This window comes from Bos mutus, chromosome 5 (assembly GCF_027580195.1).
Source record: "Bos mutus isolate GX-2022 chromosome 5, NWIPB_WYAK_1.1, whole genome shotgun sequence".
NCBI classification, from domain to species: domain Eukaryota; kingdom Metazoa; phylum Chordata; class Mammalia; order Artiodactyla; family Bovidae; genus Bos; species Bos mutus.
In genome coordinates this window covers 41,984,559-41,997,448 of record NC_091621.1, presented here as the reverse complement: position 1 = coordinate 41,997,448, position 12,890 = coordinate 41,984,559, and the positions used below count along the sequence as shown (strand labels likewise).

General features: G+C 42.6%; 1 protein-coding gene and 1 non-coding gene across 2 annotated transcripts in view; both read right to left on the bottom strand.

Annotated features, from left to right (window-relative positions):
• Window positions 1-5,674, bottom strand: part of SPATS2 (spermatogenesis associated serine rich 2) — a 158,079-nt gene extending 152,405 nt beyond the window's left edge. The window contains exon 1 of the mRNA XM_070370715.1: window positions 5,420-5,674. The gene's annotated coding sequence lies outside the window, so the exon portion shown is untranslated. The remainder of the gene's footprint in view (window positions 1-5,419) is intronic.
• Window positions 1,116-1,188, bottom strand: TRNAG-CCC (transfer RNA glycine (anticodon CCC)). The gene has a single exon. It is a non-coding gene; the product is annotated as a tRNA-Gly (tRNA).
• Window positions 5,675-12,890: the final 7,216 nt, after the last annotated feature.

Below are 12,890 nucleotides of genomic sequence, written 5' to 3'. Positions count from 1 at the left end.
CTGCAGAGTCAGTGCAGAAGATGCATGTATATTTCAGGAATCCAACACAATCAGCCACCATGGTAAATCTGAACATGAAGAGTAAATGCTGGCCTCTGGCCAATCCTTATATCCAGCAACCTAAAACGTTTGGATATTTAAAGTTAATGTCCAAAACTTTAAATCTTTTGGAGATATTTCAGAACCAACACACCACATCCACGGTAAGTGTAAACTCACTAAGATTCCGAAAGAGGCTCCCAGAAAATGGTATGTGAGCCTGAAGTCCCTTTGTAACCCAATAATCTCAAGAAGCAAGATGCAGGCATAATTAACCTCCTTGTGACAATTAGAAAAAATGAAATTGGAGGTTAGACCCATCCTAAGAGACAGTTCATTGTCAGCCTGCAGCTATTTCAATCTACTATATTTGGTACTATGTGACAACTCTGTCTCTCTCAAATACATGAAGGGAGGGAGAAAAAATCGACTCAAACAGTATTTCCTGTATTACAGTTACCTTCCTGAAATATTTAAAGCATATAGTAGCACTCAAACTCTTTTCAATTAATAAAGGCTATAGAAGGTAAGCAATAACTAGCAGCTCATACATGTCCCTTGGACAGCAAGATCAAACTAGTCAATCCTAAAGGAAATCAATTCTGAATGTTCATTGGAAGGACTGATGATGAAGCTCCTATACTCTGGCCACCTGATGCGAAGAGCCAACTTACTGGAAAAGATTCTGATGCTGGGAAAGACTGAGGGCAGGAGGAGAAGCGGGGGACAGAGGATGAGATGGCATCACTGACTCAATGGACACGAGTTTGAGCAAACTCCGGGAGATGGTGAAGGACAGGGAAACCTGGCGTGCTGCAGTCCATGGGGTCACAAAGAGCTGGACACGACTGAGTGACTGAACAACAACAACATATATATAAAATATTCTGAAATGAAAAAAGTACCCTAAAATTTTCAACCAAAGGCAGCAAAGTGAACTGAAGATGATCTACACTACTGACACATTTTTCTTTTTTAATATTTATTTATGTTTTGGCTGCACCAGGTCTTACTTGCAGCACACGGGATCTTTAGTTATGGCATGTGAGCTCTTAGCTGCAGCATGTAGGATCTAGTTCCCTGACCAGGGGTTGAACCTGGGTCCCCAGCATTGGGAGTGTGGAGTCTTAGCCACTGGACCACCAGGGAAGTACCTGATTTTTCAAATATATATACAAATAACATTCTTAAGATGATCATCCACAGTTATAGGTATGACTAAAAAACCTTGTGTATAACAAATGGTCCCTTCCACACTGGATACGTTTCATACTTTAAAACAGAAACTCCTATTTTCTTCATCAACTAAAGCTCCTACAAGATTTTCAAAAGTACTTTTACTGCTAACTTGAACTCTATTTTAAGGTGCTTGCTAGATGTCTTGATACAGAAATATAATTAGACAGAAGCTAAGAGAGAGCCATAAAAACTAGACAAATCATTTCCTGTGCAAGTGTCCTGCAAATTGGACAGAAAAAGTCAGTAGAGGAAACAGCAGCCCTCAAACATAAGGTCAAGTACTACCTTCAGGTGAACACACAATAAAATCACCATTTAAAAGTAAACAAAATAAATAAATAAATAAAAGTAAACAAACTTGGGCTTCCCAGGTTGCTCAGGGAAGGTAAAAAATCCACCTGCCAATGCAGGAAGTACGGTTCTACCCCTAGTCAGGGACAATCCCACATGCCTCAGGGAAAACAAAGCCCGACGGCCACAACTACTGAGCCTGTGATCTTAAGCTCAGGAGCCACAAATACTGAGCCCAGGTGCTACATCAACTGAAGTTCACATGTCTAGAGCCCGTGTTCTGCAACAAAAGCCACTGCAATGAGAAGCCCGAGCACTGCAGCTAGAGTGTAGCCCCTGATCCTTGCAACTAGAGAAAAGCCCATGCAGCAACGAAGACCCTGTACCACCAAAAAATAAATAAGTAAAATTATATATAAAAAAGTAACCAAACTGCCACAAAAACTTAAACATAGGATTATCATATGAACAGATATTGAACAGGTATTTGTACACTAATGTTCACAGCAGCGTTACTCACAATGGCCAAAAAGTGGAAACAACCTGTGTCCATTTATAGATGAATGGATAAAGGGAATGTGGTATATGCATACGATGGAATATTACTCAGCTCTAAAAAGGAATGAATTTCTGACAAGGTTAAAACACTGATGAACCTTGAAGACAATGTGCTAAGTGAAATAAGCCAGACACAAATGGACAAATACTATATAATTCCACTTATGTGAGGTACCTAGAATAATCATATTCCTAGAGACAGAAAAGTGCAATAGTGATTGCCAGAAGCTGGGGAAAAAGAAGAATGAAGAGTCATTCTTTAACAGGAATTTTGGTTTGGGACGATAAGAATGTTCTGGAGTTGAATGGTGGTGATGGTTTCACAGCAGTATGAATGGATTTAATGCCACTGAACTGTACACTTGAAAAAGTGGTTTAAATGATGTTACGTATATCTTATTACAATTTTTTTAAGTAACCAAGCAAGAATGATGATCAAATTTTGAGGCAAAAACATCAAGAAAAAGTGCTAAGAGTCTGCAACAGGCATGCTTCACTGTCATCCTCCGAGCCTAGATAACCTGCCTGAAAGTCAAGACCTCAGAACAGGAAGGATGGACATGGCATTTTCATATACTACAGATTTATATATCAGTATCATATCACTGGCATATGATAGAAAGATATATTAGAAGGTGAACTATATTCTATAGGAGGACATTTGCTAAATAATGAATGGGCTCCCCTTTCCAATATTTAAATCAGAAAAATATAAGCTTTACCTTCCAGTCTCCAATGTAAGCAGCAAGACAATCAGTTTTACTTCTAACAAAGCAGCATAGTGGATCCTAAAGAGTGACTTTAATTTTCCAGTCTTAATATGGTGTCTCTACAATGGAAACTGCAAGTAGCAATATAACAATAAAAATATAAACTTCTTTCACCACCATTACAAAGTTACTTAACCTTTTCCAAGCCTCATCTGAAAGATGAGGATGCTTACCTTATAGGATTATTTGAAGACCTAATAAAGTAACATATATAAAACACACTGAGTTCAGTCAGTCCCTAGAATACCTAACTGCTCAACAAATAAAAATTCCCTCACCTCCTGCAATTCACTAGTATCTGTAGCCTTTCCTGCTCCTGGATCAGCCGCCACAGGCTATGCTGATGTTTCGGCCATTAACCTCTGGCTCCTCCCTCAGGCCCCAGCTGTGTCTCTCGGTTCTAGAAGTTTTACTCCTGGTTTCTAAGAGGATCCTGTCTGTATTTAGAGATAATGCCAGTACCAACTGTGGACTCAACAGGTGCTTGGAGGGCACTTGAGCATTCAGAAGTTTTTGATTGTTTTCCAGAGTTAATTGGTTTTGGCTCCACAACTGGCTGTCTTGACTTCCACAAGGAAGAGTGCCACGTATGCAGAGTACTTCAGCAGTACACTAGACTAAACGGAAAATTAAGTGTGCTCACAGGACAAATCCTTAGCAAGAGGATGTTTTTGCCCATTATCTGGACCCCAGAAGATCTGTTAAATCACAGGGGCAATAAACCTTCAATAAACTCTGCAGATGTAGCCCATCAACCCAATCTTTGTCTAGATCACTGTACCAGACCAGGTTTCAACCAATTCATGCTGTTCATACTACAACCAAGATCAGGAGGAAAAAGCAGGTAGAACAACATGGAACACTTAAAGGAGTGTCCAAACAGAATGGGTATGAATTCAGTTTACTACTAGTTTTGTGACCTTATTAAATAGTTACTTAATCTCTGAATTTATAAAACAGGATATGATTATGAGGATTAAATGAGATGATACGTGGAAAGCAATCTTAGCACTTCATTATCACTAATAAGGAAACTGCACTCATTTCTTGCTTTGTTCAGTTTTTATAACAGAAGAAAAGTCACAGTTTAGATCATTCTTTTTGGACCTTTATAAAATAGCCTAATGCTACTATCTGAGGCCAAGCTGAGAAATATAAACTGAAAAATTTCCAGAAATCTTAGATGAGTCAGCAAAACTTAATGCCTCAAAATAAAAGGCTTAATATGTCCATATTAATATGTCATGAATATGTTTATTTATGAGCACATAATGGTAATTACAATTTCAAAATCAGCAATCTTGTATCTAGCATCATCCAAAATTTGGTCTGGAAATCCAAGTATCAAGGAAATGCAAAGATCATACATAACTGCCGAAATACTTCCCCACAATATTTTCAAATCACCTGAATTCAAACTGGAAGGTACAAAATAGCCTGATAATTCGAAATCAGCATCAGGAATTTCTGGTGACAAAACCAAACTCTCTCCCATAATCATAAAACCACTAGCAGACGGTACATGATCATTTCTCAGTGAGAAACTGTAATTCTAACAAAGTACAGATAACTCAGATTTTATCAAGGCTGTTCATCTTTCGATGAACAAATTCTTGGTTCTCCTCCAAACACCCTAAACTCTGCATTATCAATAACCAAACTCAAAGCAAGATGCCTGTTTCTAGTGACCTGTCCTCTCCTGCTTCATAAACCGCAGGTAAATTACATACCTGTAATTTAGGGAAGGGAAATAAACATTACAGGCATGTTTTATCAATGAAATGAACTATAAATGATAACCAAATTATTAAAAGAGCAGCCTGTACTCCTTAGCAGAGGGACATGCTAGAGAAAAATCCACCTTCTAAAAGAACCCAGTCATCCTGGATGAATTAGGAGAAAAATGCCACTCCAGTCCACCTAACCTATACTCTCTAACTGGACTTATTCTTCTGCTTTAATTCAAACCCAAACCACATCTATTTTATGTGTCTGCCCCTCTTGGCTATATTTTCCGTCCCGTTTCCCGCTCCCCACCCCACCCCAATTCCAAGAATGCCCTCCTCTCTCTCATTTTCAAATCCCACTTTGCCCCCCAAATCCTAAGGACCTCGGAGACCCACGTAGATGACCTTACGCATTTGCGATGAATTTCCAGTTCATTGTACTTCTCACACCAAATGATCGATTCTTTCATTTCTTTCGACCTCTCGTTGTTTCTTAAAACCCAGTACCCCACACACGCTCACATCAGAGTCCCCCCCTCACTCCATTGTTTCCCCGGCCTATGCCTCTGGAAACCCCTCAACTCGGAACCGTGTGCTTCGGACCGCCTCACTGACCCCAGAAACCTTTCACCATCTGGGCACTCTAGGTCTCAAAGGGTTCACGTCCCCTACTCTCGGTACTCCCACCCCCAACAACTGCTCCCTCCCCGTGTGCCTTCCCTCAAGCCCGCTCTCTGCACCTCCGTGCCCCGCTTCATCCCTCCTCCACTCCTCCACCAGCACCCAGAGCCTCACCTATCCCGGGCCCCCGCAGTCGCCGCGTTCCCAGTTCCGGCTCTGCGTCCCGGACGCTCTGGGGTCTGAGAAGACGAAAGGAGCTCCTCTGCCGCCTCCTCCTCCTCTTCTAGAGCTGCAGCCGTCGCGCTCCTCCCCCAGCTCTCCCGGAGCCGGACGCCGCCCCGCCCCCACCGCCCCTTTCTCTGCTTCCCTCCTCGGCCGGGCGGCGGGCTGGGAATCGCAGCCGCGGCTGGGGGCCTGAGTGCCAGCCGACCCACACCGACCTCGCCGGGGCTCGAGCTCTTCGCCCCGCCCCGCAGTCCGCTCGGGCGCGTGCGCGCCGGCTAGCCAGCGCACAGGGCGCGTGCTCGCGCCAGCGCGAACCCGGCGCGCCGAGCTCGAGGCCGTTGCAGCCAACCGGCCCGCGAGTGAGGCCCGGGCGCGAGGCGGCCCCGCGAGCCGAAGACCCGCGCGCGGAAAGGCGCGGGACGAGGGGTGGCCTCCTGTCCGTCGGGTTACAGCTCCTCCCGCTACCGGGTCCCTCGCGCCTCACACCGCCCTGTGGATCGCGCGCCCGAGTTGAGGAAGCTCGGGCGTCGCCGAGAATCGGGAAGAACGATGCAGGGAAGGGATTGGAAGAGTGGGTTGGAGAACAAACTAGATGGGAGTCGGGACGGGTGTGGGACACGAGCTCGCAGCCGCGTGCAGAATGGCGAGTCCCAGAAAGAGCCGGGCAGCGTTGGGTGGGGGGGACAGCGCGCGCTGGGAGTAGAGGGCCCGAGCTGGAACTGCCGGAAAGAGCCGAAACTCCCCCGGAGGTTGCCGAAGGCGGCCGCCTCAAGGGGCTCCGCTTGAGGGGCTTTTCTCTGGATCCCGGCCGGGACTCTTGTCTCCCAGACGGCTGTCCTTTTGGCGCTACGACTTCTCCCCGACGACTTAACACCACTTTCCATTTCACCTCCTTCCCGTCCCGAGTTTTATTCCAGAAGGCTATTTCAGAACCACCAGCTGTGGGAAACGCCCGGACGTCCGGACTTCTTTGCCGCTCAGCCTCCTGGGAATCCGTAGAGGCTGCTGTGGGGTGGTGGCGGGAGGATGCGTGTCCCTGGCCTGGTGCAAGATAGCTTTGGGAGCAAGTTGAGGGTTCGCTGCCACGTTCACCAGATACACCAAGTCCATTTCTGTGTCGGTTTTCTGGTCTACTCGGTTGTCTGCATCCCTCTACACGGCTGTGGTCAGTCACATTGCCCGTCGAATCTGTTAAACACTCTTATTCGAGGTTAGATTCCCAAGCACCCCAGGGCCAGAACCATCTCTTAATATTTGTGCACCTTTCTAGCCAGTTTCCTCCATGAATGAAGCACTCACCCCACTGCCAACTGGTCAGGAGTAGCTAGAGGGTGAGCATTGAATCAGCATTGAAAAGGTTAATCAGAGTCTGTCCCCATGTTCTCTTTTGAGGGCCAAGTATAAGGGGCTCTAGCCAGGCACCAACCACAAGCCAGAGAGTGTATATGGGAGTGTATAGACACCACAGGCATAATGTAATTTTGGTCCCCACAGGTTTGTTGTTGGAGTGGCAGTACAGGTAGATCTCTACAAAGTCATCTATCTGGTCCTTTGGTTTTTAATTTTGGATGGAGTGGAAGGGCCAAAAATCCTCTAGAGCCCACTGACCCTTGATTAATAGTGTCTAAGCTAATCCAACCACATCATTTACAGATCTAGAGAAACAGATTAGGTCATCCAACTAGTTAGGGCACTACACAACGTGTTGCTTACTACTGCATCTACTTTCAAAGATTCAAATAGAAGCAGACCATCCAAATATCTGCTCTCTTTTCACTGACCACCCAATGAGTAGGAGACATTGTTCTAGGGGTGGGCCACTTACACAGAATAAAACTAGATCACTATCCTCAAGTAGAGTATCCAGTTGTAATGGAGGATGAAAGCTATTAAATAACTATAACCTGATGGTAAGTGCTAAAACAGAAAAGTGCAAAGTAGGAACAAAGAGGAATGTGTGAGTAATTCTTCCACAATTCTGCCTTCCCATACAGTGTAGGAATGGGATGATATCAGTTCAGTTCAGCTCAGTCGCTCAGTCGTGTCCGAGTCTTTGCAGCCCCATGAATCGCAGCACACCAGGCCTCCCTGTCCATCACCAACTCCCAGAGTTCACTGAGACTCACGTCCATCGATTCAGTGATGCCATCCAGCCATCTCATCCTCTGTCATCCCCTTCTCCTCCTGCCCCCAATCCCTCCCAGCATCAGAGACTTTTCCAATGAGTCAACTCTTCATATAACCCTGGTTAATAGGAAACTTCATACTAAAGAATGAGACCTAAACCAATAGGATCCAAGATCTTATTCTATGACTGATTTCACCAACCAAAAGTCATTTGGGTAACACCTTTGTTACAGGGCCTGATGCTGCTGCAAAATATAATTTCTTCCTTGGGAGAAAAATTAAATCATCACTTGGAAACCATAGTCTGTTAGGAGAGACATGATGCCTTTCCTAAAAGAACCTGTGGTCTAATGCAAGAGAGTTTTTATATGTGGATATCCCACTTAGAAGGGGGGTGGATAGAGGAGCATGCCTAGGCCAGATCTATGAGAGCTGTCAAAACATCACTGGACACTGAATGAGATGGAATCATATCTCCTCTAAGCGAGAGTGCTGAGTGTGTTTGAAAGGAATAGTTTGCCAAGTCCCTGGGGTGACAGGAGGTGTAGGCTCTTCACAAGGATTTAACTCAAAAACTAACGGCTCTCCCAGACGTGTGGGTCACGTAGAGCATTGTTTTACTGAGTGGAATTTGCAAGAGGGGTACTGAAACTCATGGCCCATCTTTTTCCATGCAGCACTCAACCTCTCTCAAAGGATACTGAACAAATGCTTCAAAAATACCTTTTACCTGGGCTATAAAGATTAATTTTATCATTGTTCTTTATACTACATATACAGTTTTCACTTTATATGGTACACAATTAAGTGATCATTGCCTGCTTTAAAACAGTGGCAAATTGTTTAAAATCTACTAATTATATTGGAAGAAAGGAAATCCTGTAATAAATTCAATATATAATACTGTGACCTACTCTGAAGAAACCACAAAAACAACCAAATTTTTAAAATGATTAGAATAACTGCTAAGGATTACAACAGAAGACTATTTAGAAAAAACATCCATATATCTTAGTTCAGCCTTAAGGGAAATGATTTATCCCAGGTTACCTAATGACTGAGGCAAATTAGAACTAAAGATAAACCACGATGCAATCGTCACCTTGGCAGATATATGCTGCAAAAATTAACATGACCTAATTTAATATATTTTCCAATAGACCCTTGTGATTAGAAATTTTAGCATGTTTTTCTTTGAGTCGATATTCTATATCCGAAGTGACTGATTGTCAGATTCCATGTTTTTATTAGGGGGGAAAAAGAGGTTAAAGTCTCTGATGACTAAAGCTGATGCCACAAACCACAACAAGCATGAAGACCAGCAGAGAATATCTCATCAGGGTGTACTTTTCCCTTTGCTTGGACTACCTCTGATCCCTAAGAATATTCATGTTGGTAGCCCACACTGTGTGTCTTAGAAACGTAGTTTTGTGCATGCTGAATAGATGTTATCTAAAAAAACTATTCCAGGTCCAAATGAGTTTGGGAAAGGCTTGGTAAAATCAAAATAAATTGGTTTATTGTAAAGCAACTATACTCCAATAAAAATTAATTTTGAAAAATTCAAAATAAATTAGTTTCCTTCCAGGAGCATTTAATATGGTAATGTGTTTTTTTAATATTGAAGGGAATGCAGTATATAGTATGCAGCTTTCCCCCAAGGAAACTTTTTTTACCCAGGAGACTTCTGTGTAGGATTAATGTTTCTTTGAACATCCACTCTATAAGATTCTACTAGAAGGATTTGATTAGGTTGGAATTTCCTGTTTTATATATAACAAAACTGAGGTTCAAAGACATGGGTAACATACCAAAATTCAATTGTGTATCAGATGTTTAGAGCCTTAAATTATCAAAGGTTGAATCCTTATATCACAAAATTAGTGACAATGTCAGAACCAAAACTCAGATTTGAAACAGTTGCAGGTTCATTAAAAATTTGAAATTGATCTCTAGTGAATTTGTTTCTATGTAAGAAAAATATAACTAATACTGCTTTACTGTAAGTTCATTCATGGAATTTTAGCATGTTCTTTCATCTATACAGTCTGTCACCATTTTTTAAAAAGTGATAATGCCACCCTCTGTAAAATGTTTTAGAGTTTATAAAGTGCCCTCAACACATCTTATCCGAATGTCTCAACATCCCTGTGAGGCAAGCATCACTGTCCTCATTTAACAAACAAGGACATCAAGCCTCAATTGTTAAATAGCAGGGGTTTGTTTGTAGGAGAGGAAGGTCTATTGCAGCGCCAAGCAAAACGAATGGGTGGCTCATGCTCAAAAAAACCCAAACTCCCTTAAACAGAAATTTAGCATATTTAGTAAAGGTCCTGTTACTTGCATTGAGGGAAGATAGTCCTTCTGTCCTTCAAGCTAGGCTTCTGCAGTGTGTGAACCAAGGACTTCCAGATGTACAGGCTGTGTTTAGAAGAGGCAGAGGAATCAGACATCAAATTGCCAACATTTGCTGGATCAGAGAGAACACAAGGGAATTCCAGAAAAACATCTACATCTACATTGATTACACTAAAGCCTTTGACTATGTGGATCACAACCAACTGTGGAAAATTCTTAAAGAGATAAGAATACCAGACCATGTTAACTGTCTCCTGAGAAACCTGTATGAGGGTCTAGAAGCAACAGAATTGGACATGGAACAATGGACTGGTTGAAAATTTTGGGGAAAGGAGTACAACAAGACTGTATATTGTCACCCTACTTATTTAACTTATATACAGAGTACATCATGCAAAATGCTAGGCTGAATAAATCACAAGCTGGAATCAAGATTTCCAAGAGAAATATCAACAACCTCAGATATGCATATGATACCACTCTAATGGCAGAAAATGAAGAGAAACTAAAGAGCCTTTTGATGGGTGTGAATGAGGAGAGTGAAGCCAGTTTTAAGCTGACTTAAAACTCAACTTTCAAAAAACTAAGATCATGACATCCAGTCCCATCACCTCATGGCAAATAGATGGGCAAAAAGTGAAAGCAGTGACTGATTTTAATTTCTTGGGTTCCAAAATCACTGCAGATAGTGACTGCAGATGGTGACAACAGCCATGAAATTACAAGATGCTTGCTCCTTGGAAGGAATGCTATGACAAACCTAGACAGTATATTAAAAAGCAGAGACATCACTTTGCCAACAAAGTCCCATATAGTCAAAGCTATGATTTTTCGAGTAATTATGTACGGATGTGAGAGTTGGACCATAAAGAAGGAGGAGTGCCGAAGAATAGATGCTTTCAAATTGTAGTGCTGGACAAGTCGCTTGAAAGTCCCCTGGACAGCAAGGAGATCAAACCAGTCAATCTTAAAGGAAATCAACCCTGAATATTCATTGGAAGGACTGATGCTAATGCTCCAATACTTTGGCCACCCAATGCGAACAGCTGATTCATTGGAAAAGACCCTGATGCTAGGAAAGATTGAAGGTAAAAGGAGAAGGGGTTGGCAGAGGATGAGATGGTTAGATAGCATCAGCAACTCAATGGACATGTATCTGAGCAAACTTCAGGAGACAGTAAAGGACAGGGGAGTCTGGCATGCTGCAGTCCATGGGGTCACAAAGAGTTGGGCACGACCTAGCAACTGAACAACAGTCCTTCAGTACAGTCAAAGAGACCAGACTCAAAAACATGAGATACAGAATGATTATATGGCAACATGTAAGAAAATGCTTGATAGAACAGTACAAAGTGGACACGAATTCTGAAGGAATTCAAAGAGGAAAGATTACTGGAGATGGACCTAATCAGTGAAGGCATCATTTAGAGATAGACCTTAAGCTGGATCATAAAAGAAGTATAAAGATTTGGATTAGCAGAGGAGAAAAAGAATTACAGAAGACTGACATCAGCAAAGACATGAACATGAGAACAAGAAACACACTGATGGCAGAGAATTAGAGTTTGAAGGGAGATGGGTCTGAAGTGATCAGTCTCTTGGCTGTACAAAAAAAGTCGACTGCTAAGAGTTCCCAGTCACACAATATAAAATGAGCAAGTGCTTTCAACTCAAATTACATAGAAAAGCAGTAAATACACTCTTTATTGTGGACCCCAGGAATGAAAGGGAAGATAGCAAGAGAAGCCAATGGACTTCTCTGGTAGTCCACTGGTTAAGAACCCACCTGCCAGGGACACAGGCTTGTCCCTGGTCCAGGAAGATTTCACATGCTGCAAGGCAATTAAGCCTGTGCACCACAACTACTGAGCCTGCACTCTAGAGCCTGTGCTCCGCAAGAGAAGCAACTGCAGTGAGAAGCCCTCACACCCCAACCAGAAAGTAGCCCCACCCCCACCATCCGCAACTTCAGAAAGCCTGTGTGTAGCAACACAGACCAAGCACGGCCGAAAATAAATAAATAAATAAAATTTAATCTTTTTTTTAAAAAGAGAAGCCAAGTTCAAACTGGTAATTATAGGTAGGAAGGAGAAGCGGGGGAGTAACATGAGCCTCAGTGGCCCTCAGATCTGTGACTGGGAAATACATGAATAGACGACACCTAGATTTCCTCTATACGCTTCCCATTCCTTTCCTGACAGTAATTCATTTGAAAGGCGCCTGACCTATTGATGGTCAGAAAAATGTCCCTTTAAGTGATGCTTGCAAAGCCAGGCTCTCATGCTAAGTTAGTCACTGCCCAGCAGAGGATGTTCCCTGCAACCCTTCTTATCCCAAAATGGAATTAAGGTCTGGCACAGAATGGGTTTTAAAATCATTCCCTTCCAACTCTTCCCACAAAGGGCACTGCTCTATTCTGTTGAAACTTATCAGTGAAGTTTAAATCCAGGAAATCCAAGGTCTTGCTGAAAATTATTAATATAATAGTTTGCAAGTAGCAGATGGAGGAAAGGTGGAGAAAAAGAGAATTGGGAAGAAAGGAAAATGAAGAAAGCAATAAATTATTGAAATATAACCTCATTTAGCGGGAACCCTAGGTAATTTTTCTGCATTTGTTGTTAGAACCCACCTGAGCTAAACAAACAAAACCTGTTAACTGAACGAGTTTCAATCCCTTGCCACTAAGAGGAAGAGATGGCAAGGAATATGAAGAGAAGCCAAAAAATCAGCTTCTTGGGATATGAACTTCAAAAACCAAAGCAGGGGCATGAAATTTGTGTTCAAGCAAAGCTCTGAGATTACCCCCAGAGTTTCTCAAAAGATCAAATGACATCTACAAAACATTTAATTTGAAGTTCAGTTTCTCTAACCTTCCCAACAAAGGGAGGGGACTGAACTCCGGTAATGAACCGACTAAGGAGGTACTTAGTTGCAG